The sequence below is a fragment of the Camelus bactrianus genome, chromosome 2 (genome assembly GCF_048773025.1).
Source record: "Camelus bactrianus isolate YW-2024 breed Bactrian camel chromosome 2, ASM4877302v1, whole genome shotgun sequence".
NCBI lineage: Eukaryota > Metazoa > Chordata > Mammalia > Artiodactyla > Camelidae > Camelus > Camelus bactrianus.
Genome location: NC_133540.1, coordinates 128,128,972 through 128,154,198, shown reverse-complemented (window position 1 = coordinate 128,154,198; position 25,227 = coordinate 128,128,972).

Below are 25,227 nucleotides of genomic sequence, written 5' to 3'. Positions count from 1 at the left end.
TTTGTACATCAATTAAACCAGAGACCTAGAACCCCACAAGGAACAAAGATGGCCTTATTTCCCATGCCTTCTGAATGACTGTCAATGTAAGTCTTTGTGCTGTCTACCCAAAAGGTCTCAGAGCCTGGAGATGTCGCCATAGGCTTTTAATCTCCGTTTAAGAGCCAGCAACTGATTTAGGATAGAAGTTACAAGCAGGAGACTCATAATCAGGCATCTGGGCTTCAAGTTCCAGATCCACCACTTACTAGCTAAACGACGCAAGACAGATAGCTCAGCCTTCCTGGACATCACTGTCATTGTATGAAATCAGAGGGCAATGATGGTACCTACCCCACAGATGGTTCAAATTGTACATAACATTGCATCCTGCCTGAAACATAGGAAATGCTCGATGAATATTAGCTAGTATTATTTATTTTATTTATTAGTTTATATTATTTGTTTCATTATTTATTAATTTTATATTTAATAGCTACTTTTTAAAAAATTACATATATCCCCTATTCTGGAGACTGTGCTGGATTTGAGAATTACAAAGAGAAGTGAGTTACTGTCCTTCCCCCCAAGTAGTTCAGAGTCCAGATGGTACAGTACCAGCCACGATCAGGAGCAGGAAGCAGATGACACGTCCAGGAGGATTTGTGAGCAGACTTTGGAAAAGAAACCATTTATAGCAGTATGGTCAGGGCTGAAGAAAAGCACCCAGAGACTAACAACAGCAGGCAACTGTAACCACACATATGATTGAAGGGGCAGGAGAAGAAACAGTGATGCTGGAGGGAGCCCGGCTGAGAACAGAGCCCTGCAAAGGGGTCATCTGACACCGCCAGAAGCATCCTGAATCAGGGAGGGAGGGAAAGAAAGAAACGCATCAACCTCCATCTTTTCTTGCTCTCCTATCTCCTCTCTGTGCCTCGCACTGTCTGAACTCAACCAGAAGGCAGAAAGCAAAGGAGCCTTGGTCGAGCAACTCTTAGAGACGACTTCCTGGGGCAGGGAAGAGGGAAAGGAGGGGGAGTGTATACAGTTAAGGGCGACAGAGACTCACTGGCACAGGAAACAAACCACAGTCATTTTACTAGACAGCAGTGCTTGTGCCAATTTTGCATAAATCACCTCTTAAGAGTCAAAACAAAACTGAGAGTAAGGTATGTATTTTTCCCCACACTTCTCAGAAGAAGCTGAGGCTTCAGGAGATCAAGCGGCTTTTCCAGCTCTACACTGTCTAGTCTAGTCTTGCTACTTGCCATACAGCAGGTGCACTTTCCATTAGGCTATAATGCCCCTTTCATCAATTAAACAAATAGTTACTGAGTTCCATAGCAGAGACAGTCACATTCACCAAATATTGAGTCTTCTCCCTATATTTTCCATCCTCTGCACAGTTAGGTGTAACCATGAAGCTGGTTACGCCCAATAAATCATGAGTGGAAGTTACATGTATCAGTTCCACATGAAACGGCTACGCATAAATCTTGAGTCTCTCTCTTTCTTCCACTGACATGGCACTGAGGAGCTTATGAATTCTAGATCATACAGCTAGGAGATGCACAAGCCTACTTCATCCTGAGTCCCTAAGTGACTATGTGGAGAAGTGCCTAATGACACATTAACAAAAATGAGACATAAACTATTCTGTTAAGTCACTGAAATTTGGGTCGTTTGTTACTCAGCATTTCCTAGTCCCTCCTGACTAATATATGTGCTAACTTTATGCCAACCTTTTTGTTTGTGCAGAGAGCACAATGGTAAACAATATCCCTTCCTACTCTTGGAGTTTCAGTTGACGCCATATAGTAATTTCCTACAGCACTGGGTAGATAAGGAAGAAATTATTCTGCAGGGAGTGAAAGGAATAATAAGACAGTTTAGCTGTCTTGAAGAACAAGTGGAACTTTGTTAGCAGACAAGGGACAGAGGTGAATTTTCTGGAAGAGAAATGGAACTGCAAATGAATGGAGATTTGCAAAGTCAGGTGGTAAGAAGCTGAAACATCCCACCATTGAAGGGAATCTGAAAGTATATCAAGCTCTTAAATGATGGGGTCTAGATTACCCAATTGGGACCAGAGGGGAAAATGGAAAAAATGAAATGAAATGAAATAAAATAAAGTAAAATGAAAAAAGAAGCTATTAAAGAACTGAATCGATTCTACTACAGAACCAAAGACTTCTATGTTATCATATGGAAACCTAGAAATTGAAAGTGGGATTTGAGTGTGTTGAACTACACAAGCTGCTTCGAGGGTTTGCTGTTAGCAGTAGCAGAATAGTGGCGGCAGTAGCAGAATAGTGGCGGCAGTGGTGGCTTTCTCCATAGAAGAAGCAGCAGTAACAGCACTGACCGTGTGCCTGCATGTCATAAAAGACTTATGTGCATTATTATTGTTTGTTCATTTAACAAGCTACGGGTCAAACATCATTGCAATCACTTTCAAAATTATTGTGATTCAATTTTCTTAAAAACCCTAAAAGGAAGGTATTATTATTATTTTTTTAAATTTTTGTTTCCCTTTTGCAGATAAAAGAAAGTAGGACACAGAGAGGTTAAGTAACTTACCCAAGGTCACACAGCTAGAAAGTAGCAGAGCTGGTCCCAGGCAGTTTAACTTTAGACCTCATGCTTTCCTGAGCGTGTTGCTTTATGATTTCATTAAATCCTCACCATCAACCTGAGACAGGCATATTACAGTTGTTGTTATTATTATTCCCCCATTTTACAGATGAACAAATGTGTTCAAAGAGCACTGTCTTTGCTAGCATCCTATAACTAGTTTATGTCAGAACCCAACCGCAAGACAGACCTACAGATTCCAGGGCCCATGCCCTTAGGTGGCCCTCTAAGTGAGTGTTCAGCCTTTCAGGGTTTTGACCAAGTCACACAAACCCATGGGTGCCTAAATCTACTTCCAAAAGACTTGGCTTACTGAGGTGAGAATTTCAGTTGATAAAAATCCATGAATCAACAAAAGCCACTGAATATCTATACCTCATAAAACATAAATGAGATGAATATCAGGCCATATAATAAACTGTCCCTGACTCAAGGATCTCACACTCAGCTGGAAGCAAGGCGTACTCTCTCACATAGCAAAACCACCACACACGTAATATGGAGCAGTGGGTGACAGATGGGGAAGAATTACAGAAACGTCAGAAAGGGCCCCAGGTTGAGAACAAGGAGGATGAATGGGGCACTGGTTAAGGAGACGGATTTTAATGGATGGAGAAGAGACCATGGGTCACTAAGGCTCTGAGTCCAGGGCAGAAGACGAAGAGGGCAGGCTTGTTTGAAGCAGCAGGACACAGGTGATAGGATGGGTGCGGGTCGGTATGGACAACCCAGAATTCCAAGCTAATGTGACTCTGCTCTGTGACAAGTCAATCTATTAAAGAGATACAGGCTTGATCCAATGGGACTTGGTGCAGACCCCGGTGTGAGGTCACAGCCTGGTCTGCAGCCTCGTGGAAACACTGCCTAGATGGAGAATCTCTATATTGTGTCAGTTATTCTGCCATCAGAATAGCTCATCTGTGAGCCAGCAACACCCAGGCCTTAAGGAGTGAGGGAGAAACAAACATCGCTTTGGCATTAGGGGGAGAGAAGAGAACAGAGAGAAAGAAAGAGCTCAGAACCGAGATAAAGCCCAGGTTATATCTGCTCATGATCAACCCAACCAAAATTTAACCTTAAAAGAAAGTTGCTCTCGAAAAGCAAGTTAGTATTATTGAATTGCTCCATTACCATCAGGACTTTTTCATTTTTAAGCACATGGGTGGCCGCCTCCACACTGAACTATTCACAGCCAGGGAAAACACCCCCAAAATCATTTTCCAGGGCATCTGTGCCCTCATGAAGGCCACGATGTTTTAATTGAGTTGGACTGAATTTCTATGGATGGAGCAGAAATAGTGCATTTTCAAGAACAAATAATCCTATAAGTTTGTAGGAGGGGCATCTTTTTTGGCACAAATAGGCAGAAGGCATCTGCATTTCCCTGCAGCAGGCGTTCTCACCCGGAACAAGACCAGGACTAGCAAAAGTGCATGCTGTTTCTTTCTGACTCCCTCGGAGGACCTTGGAGGAAATGTGTCTGGAAAAGTCCTGCTGGATAGGAGACATGCAGGGAGGTTTGCCAGATGGGGGGCCTCCAGGAGAAGCCAGCAGATGCTGGTCCAGCCTCACTGAGTCCTCGGTTTCCTGGTCAGCTTCTCAGTGCTATCTACACACTTCACTCCTGGTCATTTGTGTCTGCTGAATCCACCCACTCTCCAGGAGCTGGACACACAGAAGGGTCAATGCAAGAAGAATCAAAGAGCAGTGGGCTTTTGCCGGCACACAAAGGCTTCTGGAGACCTTTGCCGGGTGACCCCATCACAGTACCTTAGGGCAGAGAGGGAGCTGGGCTGTGAGGAGATGAGAATTCTGGCTTGGCTTCTCCACTCCTGGTCTGTGGATCCTGGAGTAACTCATTTCACCTTTTTACACCTCGGTTTCTTCTGCTGTGTGACGTCGAAGGCTCTTCCCAGCTCTGAACTCCTGTTTTGGGAGCCCTCTGTGGGCATTCAGGTCTCCCTACAATAAGATCACAATCTACCTGCCCCTGCTCTAGCATCATACAGATGTGCCTCCCCTCCCCAACCCCATACCTTGGTTTGTTTCCCTGACTCTTTTTGCCACAAACTCACACTGGACTTTTCACCTTGGGAGCAAGTTCCCCTCTATCTCCCTAAAGCTAACTTTCTCCTCAAGTCTTCTGCTGGCCAGGCATCAGTAGCTGGGGGCCAGCAGGGAGGGGAAAATTCTACTAGGCCCAGAGACCCTTAAGTGTGGTCTTACACAGTGTTGCATCCCCGGTGCCCAGGAACAAACTTGGCACATTGTATTTATGAAGTCATACGGAGATCCCCTCCCTAGGGCTTTTAAGCATGTCAGGTCTTAGACATGCCTGAGGGTGTCTAATGAAAGCCAGGGAAGGGCCTCTTCCCACAAAGATACCCATGCAGAACTGGCGAGGCCAGCTCGGCGGGCCCAAACCATGATGCACAAAGAGCACAGCTGGCTGTTATGGGGTTCAGACCATTCCCGTCACCAGAAATCCAGAGATTTAAAACTTCAAGTCAGTGCAGAGCCAGATAAGGTGGTGTCTGTATCTGCTGTGTTTCTATCCTGCTTCCTTTTTGGGGGAAACTGTCCTTTCCTGCTCAGTGTGATCCTAACAGAGCTGTCAATCACACGACTTCACCTTTCCAGCTGCAGGAGGCAGAGCCATGATTGGCCAAGACTGGAAACAATGACAAATCTGGGAGGACCTAAGATGGGCCAATTAGAATAATTTTAGAAGATTGATATAGATGCTGGAAAGAGACAAATGCAGTTTACTCTCTGGAATTGCTAGCAGTTGAAACGTTATAGGCTTACAGCGATCAGAAATGATCTTTGCCACCTTGGGGAAAAGAGTGAATCCAAACATGAGGTTAACACAGAAAACTCAGAGCCAAGAAGCAGAGGGACAGAGTCTTTCTGATCTAATCTGCATCCTTCAATGCAGCCATGATGTCTGTTTTCTAAGTCTTCAATTTCCTATCACTGTCTTCCTCATTGTTACTATTTGTTTAAGCTAATTTGAATGGTTTCTGTCACTTGCAACCCAGAGAGCCCTGCCTGATGTAAGAGTGCTAACCCACACTGGCAGAGAGCCCTGGTCTGGAGGGGCTGGGATCCTAACAAGGGAACTGCAGAGAAACAAATCCAAGGGGGAAAAAAAAAAACAACAGGCAGAAGCCTGGTGGGACAAAATGACCCAACCAGAAGGGAAAGAGGGGCTGCAATGCAGAGGTGCCAGCTGTCAGACTCCTGCTCCGCCACAGCAGGCGGGCTGGAGGGGAGACTGGGCAGAGGGCACCCGGCAGCCGTGGTGCAGCCCGCAGGTCTCCCCCGACAGGAAAAGCAGCTGCCGCTCACTGACAGGACTGGCCCTGGGGCTTTTCATGCACTCTCATTTAATCACTGCCATGAAACTTTACAGTATTTTATATACATAAATTACATATATAATACATATAAATACTTTGAAGTATTTTACATATATATAAATTACATATATATATCTGTGCTCTTTGGACATGGTTTGGGCCCACCTAGCTGGCCTCACCAGTTCTGCATGGGTATCTTTGTGGAAAGAGGCTCTTTCATTAGACCCTCAAGCATGTCCAGGACCTGACATATTTTAACATATGCATATATTTACATGTATATAAGTTAAATATATAATTATATATATACATATGTATCTAGATATATCTCCATTGTGATGTGTCTGTATCATGTGTACATGTATAAATTATACATGTGTATATATTGTGATGTATATATATACACACACCATATGTGATATGTATATATACTTTATATCATATATATCACATATGATATGTATCATATCATATATGTATGTATGTATGTATGTATGTATATCTCCATCACAACGGAAGAAAGAGAGGTTTGAGAAGAGTAAAGTAGCAGAGTTGTGGTGCAAGGATTGAGGTCCTACTAGGTCTGACTGCTGAGCCAACACCTTTCATTTCCCTTGAGCCTCAGGGCCTAGAGGGAAAGGTGACAAGTTGAAGGTCATTGGCAGGAGCTGAGGCCAAGGGCCTCTTCAGATGGAGCTCTTGAGCAGACTCAGCTCTGAAGCGCCCTGGACCAAAGAGCTGGGGAGAGCAGGGCTGGGGCTAGTGGCTACTGCATTGCTGTGTCCCTCCCGCCCACTCTCTGCCACCCCAGGCCAGCCCGAGGGACACAACAGCAACACGGATGCTGTCCTCAGAAAGCTCAGAACCTAGTCTGTTTGGCAATCAAGCCCGAAAAATCTTTTATTTTTCAAACTGTTGTCTTGAATAATTTCTTAATTTTTTAATTATCTATCTGATATAGAGGGGGGCTTTGCCACTAACTCTATGATCCTACCTACTTCATCATGCCAACAAATTATGACTACCTGGAGGGCTGGAGCCCTGTGTCAGCCCACCATGGTGTTCCCCACAGGGCACTGCAGTGCTTGGGAGGCATTCAATCAATAGTCTTTTGAGAGTAAATACCACACAACAAGGTGCTAGGGTTTTTTTTCCCCCTTCTATTGTAAAAAATAAGGCAGGAGAAAGTCATTTATTGTACTAAATTATTTGTAGCAGCGAATTTTACTCTAAAGAAATCAGCAAACTCCTATTACTCTAGGCCTATGTCCAGGTCTTTAAAATATTTTTGTTATAATCATATTTTTTAACCATATTTTCTATAATAAGATTTGACCTTAATTTTTTCTTTTACCACAATTCAAGTCAACCAATTATGGGGCTAGAAGGAACCAATCAAAAGAACTTCAGAAATTGAGACCATATACTCTAAAACTGCACTCTTAGGAGATGTTAACAGATGCTACACACAGACAGGGGGGAAAGTGGGCAAACTCAGAAAAACTCCCTTGGCGACTCACAAGGTGCCTTGACATATGAAAGATTTTGAGAAGTCCTGAAGAAACTGAACTAACTTTGATCATTCAGTATTTCTCTATTTGAGCGAAACATCAGTGAACACACAGATGAATCAACTCCTACAGATGGAACACTAGTTTGGGAAACTCTGATCTAGTGTATCCCCACATTAGAGTGACAGGGAAATGGAGACAATGAGGGATAGAGCAACACGCACGACCTTTGGAATGAAATGACCTGACGCTGGACTCCAGCTCTACTGCATAAAAGCTGCTACATGATGCAGGCAAATAAAGAAGAGTCCTCTTTCAACAAGAATTTTTTGAGCACTTACTAAGTGGTAGGCACTGTTCTGATCACTTAGGATACATCAGTAGACATAAAAAGACCAAAATCTCTAACATAAATTAGGGATACAAATACCTACATCTTATTGTTAAAAGGAGGGTTATATGGGGAGATAGTTTTGAAATATCTGTCCTGTTGTTAGCTCTGAATAACAGTAGACCAACCAAACAAACAAAAAGTCTTGATTTTTTTCATAGCTCCAGATTTTCATGGTGCCACAGTATCTCCCTGGTTTACTGTCCCGTCCCCCAGACTCTTCCTACCAAAAGCCGAAAATCATTGCACTAGTACTCACTTATTAAGGATAAAGGTTTATTACATTTCTTAATGAGCCAAGAGGAAGGTATATTGATGGAAAAACTTGATTGAAATAATGATCTTCAACGAGGAAGACTGAAGTTAGAGGTTCGAGAGGCAAAAGGAAAGAGTTTGGAAAAGTAACTGTGATGTTTAGAAAGATGTAGAAGACACTGACACTCTCCACACTGGACTATTTTTCTGAGCTCCAATACTGAATTTTCAGCTAACTCTTAAACATCCCCACCTGAGCTCCTCAAGGCTCCTCTATGACTCTCAAGTCTGAAGCCAGTTCTGTTACCGGGTACGTTAATGAAACATTACCACGATAAAACCATTTGCTCCAGAAAACTCGGTCTGCTCTACAATTTTTCTCTTTTGCTCCTTTCTTTGTTGCTTGCACTAATAGTAAGGCAAAGGAGAACTAAAATCCATGGCATGTGAGCCATTTTGGAAAACATCTTAGTAGCTCCTCAAAATGTTAAACACAGAGTTAACATACATGGAAATAAAGGAAGATCAACCAAATGGGAAAAGCAAAGGCAGTTTATTCAGAACTCCCTATAACAAGGGAGTCAGGCACCATCGCTTGCCTTCTGACAGAGACTCAAAGGCAGGCAGAGGAGTGGAAAAGCTTTATAGCAGAAAAAGAACGTGCCCTGGTTGGAAGTTGTTGGCTTGGGGAAGCTGGACACAAGATAACTAAAGGGCCTAGCATCCTGTGTGATTAGTTGGCAGGTGGACATACATGGCTTTCTCCGGTTGGGTCTACTTTGTAAGCCAAGACAAAAATTGGGGAAGTTGTTAGTTATTAATCAAGTCCTGGTAGTTTGGGGTTGATTATTATAGAAATTATTATTTAGCTTCCTGGATTGTTGCTAAAGATAGCAATCTGGCTTCCTACAGACCTGATTTAGAGCAGGCTGACTTTCTGAGCTGTTTATTATAGGTAAGAAGTTTGGTTTCCTGGGCAGGTTGCCATAGGTTATGGGTCTGTTTTTATATATGTTCTGACCACTTTCTGTTTGTATATTCAAGCTTTTACATATGACTCTGCAATTCTATTCCTAGGTATTTGCCCAAGAGAAAGTGAAACATAAGTCCACAGAAAAACATTTATATAAATATTTATAGTAGCATCGTTCACAACAGCAAGATTTTTAAAAATTGAATGCCATCAACTGATGAACAGATAAACAAAATGTGGTATATCTATTAAACTGAATATTATTCGGCAAGGACACCTACACCAGGGATGCACTTAGAAAAGATGCTAAGTGAAAGAAGCCGGACGCAAAAGGCTACGTACGTACTGTATGATTTCATTCATGTTAAATGTCCAGACTAGGCAAGTCCAGAGAAATGGAAAACAGATTAGTGGTTGCCAGGGGCTGGCGGAGAGGGGACTGGAGAGTGACTGCAGATGGACATGGGCTTTCTGTTGGGTGTGATGAAACTTCTCTGAAGTTGGACAATGGTGATGGTTGCACAACTTTGTGGATAGAGTGAAAACCACTGAATTACACACTTTAAAAGGGTGAATTTTATGGTTTATGATTCTGTCTCAATAAAACTGTTATCTTAAAAAGATCTGTGACATGCATATATACTCCCGAGTTCCCAAAGTGCTTTCAATGATTTTGTCAAGGTAGAGTGTTTAAGTCCAATAAGCCCACTGCCTTCCCCACACTTGCCTTAAAAGCAGACTAGTTGCAGGAATTATTAGTTGCATTTCAGAAACTGTTTGACTTTTTGCCCTTGGTCCTAGAAATCACTCACATATTTATGACAAAGAAATAAAGGCCAGAAAATCATCTTAAACAACAACACAGGAATTTGAAAAAAGAAAGGGTTCGGTTATAAACCATGATCATTTATCAAGAATGAGGGCAAATCTTGAAATTTCCTAAATAAAATAATGGTCCTATTAGTGACGCAGAGATAAAAGGAGGAGGTCAGAGGGAACACCAACAATCTCCAAATCTGAGATTAGTGTTAGAAACACGTGTGTGTAAAATTGCCGTAAACTTCAAATTAATTCCACACCATTAAATTTCCAAGTACTCTAAGCCACAGTGACTCAAAGAGACAGACTTTTGTTGGCAGCTGAGCCAGCTGGACCCAATTACCTGCTTCATTTTTAATTTTTTTTTTCAGCCACCAATATTTTCTTTCAGAAAAATAAAAGAACAGAGGGAGAATTTTGATCAGTTATCTTAAGAAGCCTTTTTTTTCACCTAAGAAGTTGCCATTCTGGCTCTTCATTCCTTGGCAGTATTTGGGGGATGGAGGAGAAGCTATGCCAATCAGAATTATGGGGAGGGGTGTGGGGAGTGTCAATTAAAGTACACAATCCCTCTCCTTCCAGGAGCTTATGGGCAAAGACAGATAGGGAAAACAGGAACGAAGATATACAAGAGCAAAAACAAAACAGAATATCTCCAGTATGCTAAATAATAGTAAGGGCACTGTGTAGTAATACATTTAACATATTATAACTATTACTTACATAATTATAGGTGATTGTGATGCCTATTCTAATAGTAACAGCCCCTACACTGCGTGAGGACTCACTGTGTCCCTGGCACTGTTCTCAGCACGCCGTGCACGCTCATTCATTTAGCCTGTCTAGCAGACATCACTCTCACTGTGCAGATAAGGACATCAGGGCACAGTGAGTTTATTTAACTGGCCAGAGTCACAGAATTGGGAAGGATTTCCCAATATCTGCAGCCGTTGCCAAAACTCATTTCCGTTTGCCTTGCTTGAGACATTAATCTATAGACATTAATTGCACTGGGCTTTTCAGTTCAAAAGGCAAAGTCTTTTGCAATTTAGAAGTGGTTTCTCTAATTAGTGGGTATTTAATCAGGAATGTCTGAAGGTCTAGAAACTGCAAAAAAAGAAAAAGAATCTAATCAGATTGATGAGGCAAACCTGTACCTAGCAGGGTGTCTATATAATGTTCATCCATTCATCACTTTAGTACACAGCTCTGGTGCTCCTATAATGTACTACCAACGGAAACAGGCAGAAAATATCATGAGGAACATGACAGAGTATTGGGGGAGATGAGCTTTTAAATAGATACTCTCAAAATGTTAAATTTTTTTTAAAAACTAACACTTGACACCAACACATATGTAAGTATTTTAACACAGGTTTATTATACATTAAGTAATTCCAAATAAGGGGAACCCCAAATGCTTCTTAATTATTTGCTTCCTATCGCCAGAACATACTGCAAATTTTAGAATGAAGGGTACATGTTGAGCTGAACTAACACTTTATGCTGGAACCTGTTCCAAGCACATTTCTATTCACTTCACCCTCAAAACAACCCTATGAATGAGGTCCTATGATCATCTTCATTTTACAAGAGAACAAACTTAGGCACAGAGAGGTTAAGTAGCCTGCCCAAGGTCACAAAGCTAGTTAACAATAGAGTTAGCACTCTCTGCCCAATTTAATGTGATACAATGTGTTACCATAGAATGTCGCACAGATTAGCAAAAGGTGCAGAAAAGAGGCACCTAACCTCTCCCAAAAGCAGTCAGAAAGGACCTCCAAGAGGAGGCAACATCTTGATGGAAAAGTGATGCCTCAGATGCTTTTAAACAGGTCCCTCAAAGGAAAAACAGATCAAGGTAAAATCAGATCATGATATTCACAAATTCAGGACTTGAAGCCAGCCAATCCAGTATCTCTCCATCGTCTCACCTTAATTAGAGAGAATTTGGGTGAAACTGTAATCTGTCGTCTCATGTGACATTTTTATCGCCTGCTTATTAACATTTCAAATGAAACATTTTATTGCATCTGATGTTAGTTAAACACTTAACATGTACTCTTCACGGTTACAATTCTCAATGTGTTCTGACTGTATTAAGCAAATATTTAAGAAACATTTGGGCTGTTTTTCCATTTTTAAGTATTTAATCTGTAATAAACATATAGCATGTTAAAAATACATTTCATGTATGGTATGTGTTAAGTGTTAAGAATATATTTTTGAACTGCCTTATTTAAGCCTGTCAGACTTTCCATTACAACCCCTTAATTTAAGGGGTTTTTAAACCAGCCATAAAAATCTCTTCATGCTGATATTTTGGGTAAAATATCTCTCCTTCCAGAAGCGTTTTTTAGTTGTGGTGGCTTGTTTTTCAGTATTAATGCATTTAAAGAAAAACTGACTTTGTAAAATTGAACATAAAACAAAGACTTTTCTCATAGGATATTAGCAGGATCTTCTCTATGCTTTTTAAATAATTCATATGTTGGACACATCTCATTAAAAAAAAGTCATAGACCTTACCTCAAAATTTATGAGAGAAAATAAAACATGGCTAGATGAGTACTATCTATGTATCTGCACACTGTATCACAATTCAGAATCAAGGATATAAAATAAGGCTGTGGACAGTTCCTCTACAGTCCCAGAAAACTTCGTACGTATGTAGTAAATGCAGCTACTTTAGTTTAGCAAATTACAGTTTCTGGGTAAATGCCACATCCCTTCTCTTACCTGCCCTTCAGGATGCTGGGAAGTAGGACGGCTCTTGTCGTAATTACTCTTTTCTTACAGAGAGGCAAGCAAAGTTCTGGGAGAGGTTAAGTGATTTGTCCAAAGTCACACAGCCAGTTATTCGTGAAACTAGAGTTTGAATTCAGATTCCTTCGCTTACTCCATGCTACTCTGGCCCACACGTTACAAAACACGGAGCCCTGTGTGGCTGGTGTTTCCATCTGAGTATTGTTTTAGCCTGGTAAAAATCTTAAGTAAGTAAAATTCAACTTACTGGCACAGCTAAACAACTTTTTTCCAGCGTTACTTCCCATGTTTAAAGTCAAGGTCACGTCAAGAAACACACTCAAGAAAATTTCCTTCCCTTCGTTCAAGACACCTAGCCCATGACCTAACATAGGAGGCCTCCTTCACACCGCGCCACAACATCTTCCCCAACTCCATCCACAGCGGTCTTCAGAGTCCATGTGTCATCTCACCCACTTAGATTATAGATTCTCTGAAAGCCAGGGCTTGTCCTATTGGTCCTTATGGCATCTTCTCTCCTATCCTTACCTGCCCAGTGCATAGCACAGTGCCTGGCATGTTATAGGGGTGTGTTACATGTTTGCCTATGGGGAGAATCCATAGAACTTCCCAGAAAGAACTGACCTGATGCTTCCGCTCTTTCATGAAATACCAGAGATGGAGCGCACCTCTGCAGTTATTCATACCAGCATTTCTCAAAGAGCACTCCTTGCTTCACCAGCTCCACAAGACTCTATGCGATAAAAAAATTCCATGAACAGAGAAGTTTGGGAACTGCTCTCTCCACAAGAAAGAAATGTCCTGAGAGCTCCCCAAGTGTAGCCCTGGCTTTCCATACTTCTCCTCTGGAGCCGGCTAAGTGCGGGGAGCCAATGGCGCCTGCTGTCGCCAGGGCTGTCCCACCCTGCTGCAGGTGCAGACCAGCTCTGCCCACTGCGGTGGAAGTGTGGAAATGTCTGGCTTGTCCTGGGCACAGGCCTCTTTGGCCATCACACTAAACTATCCCCTCAACTTTTAACAGTAACTAGGGTGATGTTCTGGCCCTTCTATGTCATATTCCTGAATTTTTTAGTTCTCTCATTTGTTCAGAACCAAAATGGGGATGGAAAATGCTATTTATTTGTGGTACCCATAAGCTCTGAGAGAGAAAAATACCTCAAGTCCTCTGCTGTCAATTACTTTTCCTTCAAGCCCATCTTCCTTCCAAGTGTACCAAAAATATCCTCAGGCCTTCAGAGTAATTATATTTATGATCATTCATTTTTTCATTAGTCTAGAGCAAATATTGTGGGAACTCGAGAAAGATGATGTTCCAAAGTCAACCTCAGGTTTGGAATTGCAAGAAAGAACCACAGATGAAGATGGAATTGGAATCAACTGAACCCTGGATACTCTCTCTAATGAGAGCTCTGTACTGGAACCACATATTATCCTGTCTCAATATACAGCCTTAAGAACTTAGGTGGGCTGGACTCAAAATCTTACCTAGGAGACTTGAGCCACAGAGGCAAGGAACGCTGCAGGACCCAAGAGGGGAAACCAAAATTCAATAGAGACATCGACAACACTGCAGAATGTTTGAGCATTCATTTCTAATTCAGACATAATGTCAAATAGCAAAAATGTCCTGACTTCATTCATTGGCTCAACAAATATTTACTGGGCGCCTGTTATAAGCCAAGTACTCACTGCTGGAGACATCAGAGATGTAGCAGCAAGCTAAAGACCAAAATCATCCCTGTCTTCATGAAGCTTATAATCTAATGGGAAGAGATGGACAATAAAAATTAAATAAGCAAGGTACACAGAATGTTAGGAAGTTGATGTGCTATGAGAAAAATAAAGAAGTGAAGGGAGATAGCAAATACAGGGGCGTTACATTGGGAGGAGACTGCACTTTTAAATAGATGATTAGGGAAAACCCAATGGAAAACATGACATTTGAGAACATACGTGAAGGAGATGCAGATAAGAATTAGAAAGCATTCTCGGCAAAGGAGCAAGAAAATACAGATATCATGAGAAGGCGTATTTTGGCATGTTTGGTAAATAGAAAGGGGGCTGGCTGCCACAATGAAGTGCCACAGACCACGTGCCCTAAACAATAGAAATTTATTTTCTCAGCTCTGGAGGCTGGAAGTCCAAGATCAAGGTGCAGGCAGCTTTGGCTCCTGGTGAGTTTTCTCCCTGGCTTGCAGACAACCCGTCTCACTATGTCCACACGTGGCAAGTTCCCTGGTGTCTCTTCTTATTTTGGCAACTGATCTCATCACGACCTCATCTAAACCTGATTACCTGCCGAAGACCCCATCTCCAAATACCATCATGTTGAGGGGTTAGGGAGTCAACACATGAATTTTGGGGAACACAATTATTAAGTCCATAGCAAGAGACTAGGACATCTGGTGCTGGAGAGGCCAATCCGTCATTACAACTAGACTGTGAGCTCCTGCGCTTTTGCCTGTTTCATTCCTGGCTGTTGCATCAGTGTGAAACAGGGACCTCCTCCACCCACAGCCCTACAGCTCAATGAGAAGTTCATTGGTTGGATTATCCAAGACCTGAACACTTCCCTGTAGGGAAGTCTGTGTCTTGCTCTAAGTGTGAGCGTGAACATGTCTCGCTGAGCTCAGTGCCCTTCCTGGACCCAGTACACACTTCCCAGAAGTCAGCACACATGCTTCCACTTACATTTCCATTTTTTCCCCTCTGTCTCACCTTCTTTTATGGCTTCCAATGGGTTTTGAGGGAAAGAACAGAAATAGAAATGCTCTTTTTATCTATTATATTTAACAGGCAGCCACACCTCTGTTTTAAAAGTGTGTAAATGAATTATCTTTATGACCCTGAATAAGAAAATCGATAATTTCTGAAAACACTGCTAATTATGATATAATAGAGTGAATTTTCAAACTCTGTTGTCTAGGATCACCTGGAAGGCTTGTGAAAAAGCAGGTATCAGGGCCCACCCCCAGGGTTTCTGACTCAGTGGGTCTGGGATGGGGCCTGAGAACTTTAATTTCTAACACATGCTCAGCTGATGCTCACGCTGGGGGTCCAGGGACCACACTTTGAAAAGCACTGTGATAATGAAATGTTTTCATTTTAGTTATGTCTAGAGCCCTCTAAGGATTGAAAATGAGGGCTATACATGATAAAACATTCTAAGAATTCATCAAATCTTTTAGATACCATAGCAGACCTGCTATAACCAAAATGAACATCCAGAGTATTTCAGAGAGGCCAACGTCATGGAAAGAGTCCCCATCCTCTCCCCACTGCCTCAGGACCTGCATCCAGCCTTTGTAACCTAGAACAAGTCATGCCTCTAGTTTGTGTGCCTGTAGAATGATGCGTTTGGACCATGTGGCCTCATTACAACTGTACGTATAGATGTGAATTTTCACATGCTCTTTCAGACCGCTCTATCTCTCATGAAATAAAAGATTTTTAAACTGAAATATAGTTGGTTTACAATGCTGTGCTAGTTTTAAATATAAGATTAAAAACAAAGAAGCATTTATGCTACAAGCGATAGCCAACTAATGAACGTGAGATAAGGATCATGTTGGGAAACTTGAACCCTTTAAGCTAGTGCTGAGTTTTTGGTGCTGCTCCCCCAGAGCTCTTCCACTTCCTGTCTCTCCATATAGATGGACACCAGAGGAAACTTTGTAAAAGTATGAAAGCAGGAGAGGGGTGTCTGGGCTCTGCGCTACCATTCTTTGCTAGCTCCTGCTAGCCTCTGGCTTAAGGGGAGTTCATACTTCCTGGTTCAAGGTTATTTTAAATTCTAACCCCTGGCCTCTGCCCTCAGAGCTTCTGCAGAGGAAGCACCTGCTGTTCCTCTAGAGTGACTGCCCTGGGAAGCTCCGCCATCTTCCCCTGGTGGCAGGCTCTCCATCTCTGTTCTTGCCCACGTGGTGGACCCTTGACCACCACTCCCTTGTCCATCTGGCTGGGTTATTTGGGCTCATCCATTCTGCAGCCTCTCTACAGAACCCCGTGCCCATGACTCCATGAACCCTCTAGTCTCTCTCACTTCTCCCTACCTTCCTCATCCCACGTAGGGTCACCTTGGACCTTCTAGAGACCTCCCATGTCACCTGCAGTGGGACGGGCCACTGTAGATCCCTTCTCCACCCTCGGCCAAACCCCACTGTTGCTTGACTGCTATCACCTTTGTGTCTGTTGGACACTTACATGTTCTCTTTCCAGAATTTCAAATGGAAATTGAAGCAAGCCCTCTCCCTTTCAGCTTTTCCCTCAGCCTACCAGTGATACGCGCAATGCATTCCCCACCAGGGAGTGCAGACTCGGGGCCACATTCAGCAAGCCCTAGGCAGCATCTTCATCCTCACTTCCTGACTCTCCTCCCCCCATCAGCAGAGTTTTCTTCCTTTCCACTGACACGAACTCACATATTCTTCCTTGTCTTCTCTACATGATGGCTAAGGGCCAATATAGCTCACATACTCAGCCTTGCTTTTTACATGTAAATGGAAGTTTGGGGAATTTCAAGTAAAGAAAACAAAATCTCTCTCCATGAAAAGGAGGCTGTCAAGACTATTATCTCTCTATGCACTTTTTAAAAACTCTAGTATGAAACTCAAAAATTGAGCAATGAATCCTTTGTTCTAGTCGGTAGCCACAATCTCCCCAAAGCAATGAATGGCATTGATTCATTGAGCGGAGGGAACTGCTAGGCAACATAGTTTATGGGGAAGGAAAAACACCTTGTTTTAATATTTTTTGAAAATATTATCCCTGCTACAGGCATAGGAAAGTATACCTGAAAAGGGGAACAGCAAAATCCCAGTGAGGCAGCAATAGAAAATTTTAACGGTGGCTAATGCCAGTGGGGAGGCCGCAGAAGATAAAGAAAACATAAAATCAGGAGGAGGTGAATGCAGTGGATGAAAACGCTGAAAAGTGGAATTCAGAATGGAATTTGTCCTCCTCTTGCCAAAAACAAACAAATAAACAAAAAAAAAAAAAAACACTCAGAAACTAAAAATCCCAGAAAAATAGTCTCCAATACAGTGTTGAGGGAACATTTGATATTTTGTGGAAGCAATAGTGTAGAAGGTACTATGAGTATGAAAAGTATTTCCCCAAGGAACCAAGGCCCTGCGGTACTTGAGCAACGAGTACAGTTATAGAGAATCAGTAATTAAGAACCTCCAGAATCAAACAGAAGCTTAGCAAATTGGAGACCTCTCATTTGACTATGCATCTATGACTATCTGCACCCACGCAACAGAAAAAGCAGCTGACGGCACGTCATCGTCGTATCTGGTCTATACGTTCCACGTTAATTCTGCATTTTCTCAGCTAACTTGAGCGCTTTCCAGCGTCTCTGGTGCATAGTAGGCCTTCTCAGGAGAGCCAGCAGAGACATGTCTCACAGCTCTACAGACACCCCCATGGACATGGGAATCGCACGGTGCATTTGGAAGCAGGATGTTTTTCTTGTCCATCTTTGGACCCCTCGTGTCCAGCTTGGTGCTAATCAAACAGCAGGTATTCAGTAAATGCTCCAGGAAGAAATCGCATCACTTGGAAGACTGCATAATGAACAGCCCGTCGCATGTTCAAGGAGCAAATCCACAGAATTTGGGCATTTAAAGAAATGTTAGGATTCGTCTAGGGAATCGAGCTACCTCATTTTGGAGACAAGAAAACTGAGATCCAGAGCAATTAGGAGACTTGCTCCAGGTCTCCCAGGACAGCAGTTCCAGAATCAGGACTGGAACCCAAGTCCTTGATTCTTATTTTTATACTCTTTGTCTTGACTGTGTTAAAATGTAGGTTTTATTATGATGAAGGTATGGCAAGACCAAAAGATACGGAAACAACTGCCTTGGCAAAGGCAGATTTACCATCACAGATCTGAGGAGGAAGGAGCGGCCGCGGCATGGGAGGCCCCGGGGACGGGAGGCCCCGGGGCTGGCGAGGAGCAGAGGCAGAGAAGCTCAGGGAGGAGCTGTTACTGTGGCTTCCACAGGGGAGAACAGGTAAGGCGCAGTCAGCAGGCTTAGGGCTGGCTGGTCTGAATAATTTCTGTGAGCCTAGGGTAGCATGCTGCCCCTAGTTGTCTGGTACCTGGCGCTGGAGTGATGGGGCAGATGGATAGTGGCCCCGAGTGTGAAAGCCCATAGAGGAGATGGCTGGGGGCATGGGCTCTGCATTGGTTGGTCTGCATATGAAAGGTGCCCCCCCCCCCACCGGCGTGCGTTGTCCTCTATCTCTAGGAATTCCTAACCTGGGAGGGGCAGTCCCTCCTGGGTCAGCAAGGCCCCAGTGTCAAAGCATCAAAATACAAAAATAAAAGGATGTATTTAATATACTCACCACAATGAGGTCATAAGTCTTCCCTGCATTAAAAACATAGCTTGGACTTGGTGGCTTTACCTACCATCTCTTCAACGCTGTGCAATAAAGTAGTTAGAAAAAAGGGGCTTCCACATGAAGTTCTTAAGTCTTGAGGCTATGAAAAATGGATTTTGGATCATAATTTAGACAATCTTTTCTGATTATTTATCTAAAACTAAAAGCAGGAAATGATTCATTTGATTTCTGCCAATCCTGGAGTGTTGCCACTTTCGGCTCAGGAAGAGTCGGCTTCCCTTGGCAGTCCTCACTTGTAGGATGATGAATGAAGTTCTATGTTTGGTGCTAGCTAAAATTTTATAGGGTCTAAAAAAGCAATTTATACATGCTTCAGGAGGTGGCTATATTTTTTTCTTTTTTAGATAGCTCTTAGTCACAGCAGGGCACTCAATATCCATATATCACATCGAGAGGTCATTTTATAGGAGGAATGAAACTTTGTTCGTTGATAAACATGTTCTCAGCTTCCACAAGCCTTATGTATGCTCAGAATCCAGCAAATAGGTATTAGCTCAATTCTGAATTTTCCCAGTTATTTTCACACCTCAGGAACCCATGACCCTCCATGGGAGATGGTGAGAAAGAGACATAGTCAGCCTGACAAAACATTTGCTTGGTTCCAAGAGCCAATGTTGTCATTTGCAAACAAGGGAGGTCAATTCTCTTTTCTTGGAAGTCTCAGGCATGGGTTGAATGATCTTGCATGCTGCCAATAAGTCATCTAAGTTGTCAAGGGTCAATGCTAACTCAAAGAACAGTGGCCATGGGCCAAACCAACCACTTACTGTAAGTGATGCGCATTCTGAACATTTGCAATCCACCAAGCCTCCCCCGTACTATATTTTTGTTGAGAGTTTAGGGGTTATTTTTTAACTCTGTCTCCATCTCTGTCTGTCTCCATCTCAGTCTGTCTCTGTCTGTCTGTCTGTCTGTCTCTCTGTCTCTCTCTCTCTCTCTCTATATATATACCGGTTTGAAGTATCTGAGCAGTGGTCTTGCTTACTCAGTCATGCTTCAAGATACTCTCTAGATTATCTTCCTGGTTTCTGTCATGACAATGGTTTTATTACCCTTTTTCCCTTTGCTGCTCTGAATGCCTGTCATTACAAAGCGCTGCAGGAGCAGTCTGGAGATGGGCTACGGAGGACAAGCTCTGCCACATGTTGGCTGAGGGGCCTCAGGCAAGTTACTTCACCCATTACAGTCTTTATCTGTAACATTAGGAACATATTTATTCTTTTTTGAAGGATTGTGTAATAAAGTGAGAAAAGCCTTATGACTACTTTTATTAAAAAATATAATCTCCAAAATATGTACATAGAGAAGTACCTGAATTTGTGGAAGGGCTGCTAAAAGTTCACCAAAAGCATGTCCTTTTCTTCTATGCTCTCAACATACCACACTGCTTAGTCTGTCCTGGAGTTAGTCGTGACCATATTACTAATTTATTACTTAACACAATACCAACCTTTAACCAAGTTAGACAATGGACTACAAGAGAAAGTGCCATGGCTATTTCCAGGTCTTCCTATAAAAAGTTCCCTTCTAGATCCTCCAGTCCTTTTTCCCCAGGCCAACACTCTTGGAAGCCCTGGATCAAAGATGGCGGAGCCACAGGATGGCAGGATCCTGGGTATCTGAATCATCACTGGGAGGAGAGACATCCTCCAATCAGAAACACCCATTTGAACTTTACATGAGGGAGAAATAAAATTTTATTGTGCTAACCTATTGATATTTTGAGGTCGCTTTATTACTGCACACAGCAATATATTAACAAATACACAATCATTTAAAAATGCACGTATATAGCAGCACTATTTGCAATAGCCAAGACATGGGAACAACCTAAATGTCCATCAACAGATGACTGGATAAAGAAGTTGTGGTATATTTGTACAATGGACTACTATTTGGCCATAAAAAATGATAAAATAATGCCACTTGCAGCAACATGAATGGCCCTAGAGAATGTCATTCTAAGTGAAGTAAGTCAGAAAGAGAAAGAAAAATACCATATGATATCACTCGTATGTGGAATCTAAAAAAAAAAAAAAGACAAATGAACCTATATTTAAAACAGAAACTGACTCACAGACATAGAATACAGACTTGTGGCTGCCAGTGAGGAGGGGTTTGGGAAGGGATAAACTAGGAGTTTGAGATTTGCAGATTCTGACTGGTATGTGCAAAATAGATAAATAAGTTTATGCTATATAGCACAGGGAAATATATTCAATGCCTTGTAGTAGCTCATGGTGAAAAAGAATAAGAAAATGAATATTATGTATATTCATGTATGACTGAGGTATTGTGCTGTACACCAGAAATGGACACAACATTGTACACTGACTATACCTCAATAAAAAAAGAAACATGCATATATGAAAAATATTTTAAAATAGAGCCAGAAGGGTATGTTATCAGTGTGTCTGGGTGGGGGGATTGCGAGTGTATTTTCATTTTCTTAATTCTCTCTTTATTCTGGATTTTTCAAATCTTCTCTAAGGAATGTATATTAGTTTTATAATTTCAAAAACTACTTAAAGGAGGAAAAACTTTTTTAAAAGTGGGATGCCTTATGGATAAAAGAAAATACTCTTCTTAATCTGGCCCTCACCTGGGAAGGTATGTTCTCACTTCACATTTAATGAACAAATGCAGTTTGTACCTCTACCTGATGCCAAGCACTGTTGCTGACTGCTGAGATACTAAGATGAAAAAAATATCACCCCAATGAACCTCAAAGAATCCACAGCACATCAAGAATCATAACATACAGTGATAAAACCAGGTACTCTGGGGACACACGGAAAAGTGACTGAACCCGAACCAATGCAATTTAGATAAGACTTCCTGGAGGGAGGACCACCTGTAAGCAGAGCAAGGTAGGAAAAAAGCATAAAAAGAGGCACAGGGCTGAGAAAAAGCATGATGTGTGCTGAGCAGTCAGCTATAGCCCCGGCCTAAGGTTCCAGCCAAACGTTTAGACACATGAGTGTTACTTGTTTTTGTTTCTGCAGTGCTTAATACAATGCCTGGTATACAGTGAGTGCACAGTAAATATTTGCCAAATAAATAATTAAAAATGGACATTTCTGCCAAGTGGTTATCCAGGCTCTTGCTTACACATCCCTTATAATAATGGGCATCTTGTGAGGCATTCCACTCCATCTCTAAGCAGCTCTGGCCACTGAAAAGTCTTCCTTGTATTAAGCCAACCAAAAACCCAGTCGTACTAGAGAGCATATTTACATAAGGGAGCAGGGTCAGCAGCAGAGAGATGGTCTGAAAAGGTGAGGACTAAAGGGATCAGACTTGGGGAGAAGAGTGCAGAACAAGAGGCCATACTTCCACTATGTCCTTTTAAAAATGACTGATAATATGGCTTTGCACATGCGGGTGCCTAGGCTACTGAACTTGTGTGTGTGCAGGCACTCCCGTGCATGTCACACACTCTCCAACCACCACGTGTCCTTGGCCTCATTTGTTCCTTATCACTGCTCACTGAGTTCTGCTCAAGTTAGAAAAAAAAAAAAAATCTCTGTTCTACATATAAGGAAACGGAGATAAAGACCAAGATGACTCAGTAAGTGATACAAGCCAGGAGCTGCAGCTAGGTTTTCCCACCCTCTTCCATGTACCACCAGAGAGCCCCCACGTAGCATCTCAGATTATCACTCTTTGGGAAACTCTGAACAGACGTGGCTGCACCACACAGACTCTGCCTGATGGGGAGCCACAGTGAGCCAGCTGCGGGCTTCGTGGCTAATGAAGCTCGTCTTCCTCTGTCCTGCTATTCAACACGGCGGTTCAGTGCCATAACTCAAGTTTGAGTCATGGTAGAATTCAGGCACTACAGCCAGGCCGCCAGGAGAGGTAATCTGGGAAAGGAGGGTAGTGAAAGGGATCTGGGTGCAAAAGGCCAGTTGCTCAGAGCTTAGAAAATGCTCTTATTACAACAGCCACGAGGCAGGGCTTACTCATGGCAAGGTCAGGAAGGCCAGCTTGATGTGGGCTCTCAAAGCATCTAGTATTTGACTGTCCAAGGGCCTGACACTTCCAAGGACCAGAACCAGGACTGGCTGGTCAAGTGGCCCAAGCTGTGAGAGAGGGAGGCCGTGGGGGCAGGGAGTCAGTGGGCTCTGGTCCTTGCGCTCCCTAACCTCCTGGAACCTGAATCCCTCTGCTGCTCCTCCAGTGTGCCCTTCCACATGGCATAAATTCTCACCCCCCATTTCACAGTCCAGCAGTACCAGCTGGCTGAGAAAACATATCAAGAGTTAAGAAACACGGGGTTACTAAGACATTCTTGAAGAAGCAAAGCCTCAGTGTGTGCCCCAAGCCCTAATCAATCCACACCTTTCACGCCAAAAGGTACTGCAAATGCACAGCCCAGCAACCTCGAAACAATGAAAAGGGATCATATTTACAATCATGATAAACTGCCACACTTGCAAAGGATGCCTGCTTCTATATTGACTATTAATATGGTCTTTACTACATGAGGTGAGCCGAACAAGTGCTATTACAGCCATTATGGAGATGAACAAACTGAAGCTGGAGAAATTAAATGGCATGCATTTTTTATCAATATTACACTACTTTTACAATATGTTGTGGCTTGAATTGTGTCCTCCCAAAAAGGTATGTTGGAGCCCTCACCCCCAGGATCTCAGAATGTAAACTTATTGGGAAATAGGGCCACTACAGACGTGACCAGTTAAAGAAGGTGAAATTCTGAAGAGGGGTGGGTCTCTAATCCAACACGACTGGGATCCCAGTAAAAAGCCGTGTGGAGAAACAGGGACACACGGAGAGGACGGCCATGTGAAGGCAGAGGCAGAGACTGCAGTGATGCCGTCATAGCCGATGAATGCCAGGGGCTGCCCAAAGCTGGAAGAAGTAAGGTATGATCTGACGCTGGGGGCGTCAGAGGGTGCATGGCCCTGCCGACATCTTCATTTCAAACTTCTGGCCTCCGGAACTCAGAGGGAATAAACTGGGAAGGGAGAGTCAGAAGAGAGATGGCCGTGGATATCAAGACGAGGCATTCCCAACATCGTCAAACAGCATCTCTTTAGTCAGAGAAGGTGAAACACTGAAAATCCGACCTTTGCAGTCACTGTGTAGTTAGGAGTTCAATGACGACCTTTGCAAGGGGAGTTTTCAGAGTGAGAAAGCAGTTTGCCTCACTGGAAGCGACTAAGGGTGAGCGAGACATAAAGCAGCAGAGAGAGACACTGTAAAAAGTTGGCTCTTTTTCCAAGTCTGCCTTCTTGAAGAGACAGATCGGTCAGAAGGTCAGAAGGAAGATGGGGAGAAAAGGTGAGGAGGTATCTAAAAAATGGGTGGAATTTCTATGTCTGTGAGTCTGTTTTTGTCTTGTAAATGGACATAGAAAACAAACTTATGGTTACCAGGGGGGAAGTGGGGGGGGCGATCAATTAGGAGTCTGGGATTTGCAGATACTTACTACTAAATATAAAATAGATAAACAACAAGGTCTTACTATTTAGCACAGGGAACTATAGTCAATATCTCGTAATAACCTATAATGATAAAGAATATGAAAAAGAATCTATATATGTATAACTGAATCACTATGTTGTACACCAGAAACTAACAACATTGTACATCACCTATACTTCAATAGGAAAAAATAGGTGGAATTTGAACATATAGTCTAAGGGGAAGACTCAGTGGGAAGAGACGGAGTGAGATTCAGGGGGAGAGAGCATCCTGGGCACGGCACCGTCTAGGGGAGCAAGCAACAGGGTGATCTCCAGGAAAGCCGTCAGGTCGGGGCTGACTGTGAGCACATGGCCTGTGCAGGTCAGAAGGGCCCGCAGTTTGCTGTCTTTAAATTTTTTTTTTTTTTGGTCTTTAAAATTCTAACAATTTTATCTGTGATCTTCTGTTTTTCACATGGAGCATGTGCTGGGGACATGGAGCCTGGGCAAACAAGCGCTACCACATCCCGGGGACAGAGGCCGAGCTGCCCACTGAGCTCCTGAGTGCCTCCTGGCCTGCCTGCCCACCTTGCGGTCACTTCCACCTCTGCCCGAGACAGGGACCGGGTTGTGCGGGTAGGGGAAGGCCCTTTTTGCCGTCACCCTCTTGTCCCAGTAGGGTCTTGCC